Here is a 2,500-nt window from a genome sequence, read left to right as displayed (position 1 = left end):
CGTAATCAAAGTAAACACGATTTGCCCTCCCACGTCTCTCGTGTCTCTTTGGCAACAAGTCGCAACGGGAACATTTTAAGACAAATCTTCGTTCAAACGCCGACTCGCTCCTGTAAAAAATGTCGCCCAACGTGGGGCTCGAACCCACGACCCTGAGATTAAGAGTCGTATGCTCTACCGACTGAGCTAGCCGGGCTGCCAACGATCTCGGATTGCAGTTAACGTGTCAAAAACTATATCCGTTATAATATCGCATTTTCCCGCTAAAGTCGATCGGTCACTTTTTTATATATATCTGGAATGCAATACACTACACGTGGAATTCTTGAAACTGACTGGTGTAGTCATGGCCAAGTGGTTAAGGCGATGGACTAGAAATCCATTGGGATCTTCCCGCGTAGGTTCGAATCCTACTGACTACGTACTTGCACCAAAGGTATCAGCTTTTTACTTCGTTCTGAAATCGCGTTTTTTCATATCTCGAATGGAAGTTTTAGTTACATTTACGTCCGCATTTTATGCTACACTACGCTTGTTTTGTGTAAGACGTCGTTTTTCGGAGGGTCATCAGATGAAGAGGACGACAACTTCAATCCCATGCTCGCCATATAATTCCAAGACAAGTCTTGTTATTTTTTTCGAAAAGAGAGGCCAAGATGTCTAGTCCAGAAATTTCGCGAAGTCCGGAAATTCGCGATATACTTGAAAAAAAACGATATATGCCTTCGTTTCCATCCCAATTGCACCGAATTGGTATTCGACATTCACTAAATTTTGAGTTCCGTTCGAATTTCAGAATTCCGGAAATGTTGCAATTCAACAATTAATCACCCATGTAGAAGTAAGTCTACGTAGACTTAAAAGAGAGCTGCAACAAAATCCTACCGCCAAAAACTTTTTTGCGAAGAATTCATCGTAATCGGCAGGATTCGAACCTGCGCGGGAATAACCCAATGGATTTCAAGTCCATCGCCTTAACCACTCGGCCATGACTACCCGTTCGGAGCAACGATTTGCCTTTGTAGGTATTACCGAAAAGTATCTAAAACTCTCTCACCAACGCGTTCGAAAGAATAGATTAAAAATTTCGGAAAATTTTCGTTTCGATCCGGTGAACGAGTGTCTCTGCAAACAAAATAAAAAAATTAAAAACATTGGCGTAGTTGCGAGCCCGCCAGGATTCGAACCTGGAATCTCCTGATCCGTAGTCAGGCGCGTTGTCCGTTGCGCCACGGGCCCGACGTTCCGCGTCATTCGTAATGCTTTGCAGTTTCTTTCCATTCCTTACTGTCGACGTCACATGTTCAAAAAGATTCTGCTCCCGCCCGAACAGGGACTCGAACCCTGGACCGTTAGGTTAAAAGCCTAACGCTCTACCGACTGAGCGATCCGGGCTCGTACGCTCTACTCTGTGAAACTTCCAGTTTTCCTTCCCTTATGCTTCGTCTTAAACATCGCACAGCATGAGGTAACGTAATCAAAGTAAACACGATTTGCCCTTCCACGTCTCTCGTGTCTCTTTGGCAACAAGTCGCAACGGGAACATTTTAAGACAAATCTTCGTTCAAACGCCGACTCGCTCCTGTAAAAAATGTCGCCCAACGTGGGGCTCGAACCCACGACCCTGAGATTAAGAGTCTCATGCTCTACCGACTGAGCTAGCCGGGCTGCCAACGATCTCGGATTGCAGTTAACGTGTCAAAAACTATATCCGTTATAATATCGCATTTTCTCGCTAAAGTCGATCGGTCGCTTTTTTATATATATCTGGAATGCAATACACTACACGTGGAATTCCTGAAACTGACTGGTGTAGTCATGGCCGAGTGGTTAAGGCGATGGACTAGAAATCCATTGGGATCTTCCCGCGTAGGTTCGAATCCTACTCACTACGTACTTGCACCAAAGGTATCAGCCTTTTACTTCGTTCTGAAATCCCGTTTTTTCATATCTCGAATGGAAGTTTTAGTTACATTTACGTCCGCATTTTATGCTACACTACGCTTGTTTTGTGTAAGACGTCGTTTTTCGGAGGGTCATCAGATGAAGAGGACGACAACTTCAATCCCCTGCTCGCCATATAATTCCAAGACAAGTCTTGTTATTTTTTTCGAAAAGAGAGGCCAAGATGTCTAGTCCAGAAATTTCGCGAAGTCCGGAAATTCGCGATATACTTGAAAAAAAAACGATATATGCCTTCGTTTCCATCCCAATTGCACCGAATTGGTATTCGACATTCACTAAATTTTGAGTTCCGTTCGAATTTCAGAATTACGGAAATGTTGCAATTCAACAATTAATCACCCATGTAGAAGTAAGTCTACGTAGACTTAAAAGAGAGCTGCAACAAAATCCTACCGCCAAAAACTTTTTTGCGAAGAATTCATCGTAATCGGCAGGATTCGAACCTGCGCGGGAATAACCCAATGGATTTCAAGTCCATCGCCTTAACCACTCGGCCACGACTACCCGTTCGCAGCAAAGATTTGCCTTTGTAGGT

At 43.9% G+C, this 2,500-nt stretch overlaps 8 non-coding genes across 8 annotated transcripts; 2 read left to right on the top strand and 6 right to left on the bottom strand.

The window, feature by feature from the left end:
- Positions 1 to 123: 123 nt before the first annotated feature.
- Trnak-cuu (transfer RNA lysine (anticodon CUU)) lies at positions 124 to 196 on the bottom strand. Its single transcript has one exon. It is a non-coding gene; the product is annotated as a tRNA-Lys (tRNA).
- Positions 197 to 340: 144 nt separating this feature from the next.
- On the top strand, positions 341 to 422 carry Trnas-aga (transfer RNA serine (anticodon AGA)). Its single transcript has one exon. It is a non-coding gene; the product is annotated as a tRNA-Ser (tRNA).
- Positions 423 to 914: 492 nt separating this feature from the next.
- On the bottom strand, positions 915 to 996 carry Trnas-uga (transfer RNA serine (anticodon UGA)). Its single transcript has one exon. It is a non-coding gene; the product is annotated as a tRNA-Ser (tRNA).
- Positions 997 to 1,166: 170 nt separating this feature from the next.
- On the bottom strand, positions 1,167 to 1,239 carry Trnar-acg (transfer RNA arginine (anticodon ACG)). The gene has a single exon. It is a non-coding gene; the product is annotated as a tRNA-Arg (tRNA).
- Positions 1,240 to 1,322: 83 nt separating this feature from the next.
- On the bottom strand, positions 1,323 to 1,395 carry Trnak-uuu (transfer RNA lysine (anticodon UUU)). Its single transcript has one exon. It is a non-coding gene; the product is annotated as a tRNA-Lys (tRNA).
- Positions 1,396 to 1,595: 200 nt separating this feature from the next.
- On the bottom strand, positions 1,596 to 1,668 carry Trnak-cuu (transfer RNA lysine (anticodon CUU)). The gene has a single exon. It is a non-coding gene; the product is annotated as a tRNA-Lys (tRNA).
- Positions 1,669 to 1,812: 144 nt separating this feature from the next.
- Positions 1,813 to 1,894, top strand: Trnas-aga (transfer RNA serine (anticodon AGA)). The gene has a single exon. It is a non-coding gene; the product is annotated as a tRNA-Ser (tRNA).
- A 493-nt stretch (positions 1,895 to 2,387) lies between these two features.
- Positions 2,388 to 2,469, bottom strand: Trnas-uga (transfer RNA serine (anticodon UGA)). The gene has a single exon. It is a non-coding gene; the product is annotated as a tRNA-Ser (tRNA).
- Positions 2,470 to 2,500: the final 31 nt, after the last annotated feature.

Source organism: Argiope bruennichi, chromosome 9, assembly GCF_947563725.1.
Source record: "Argiope bruennichi chromosome 9, qqArgBrue1.1, whole genome shotgun sequence".
NCBI classification, from domain to species: Eukaryota; Metazoa; Arthropoda; class Arachnida; order Araneae; family Araneidae; genus Argiope; species Argiope bruennichi.
This window is presented reverse-complemented; position numbering and strand designations above follow the sequence as displayed.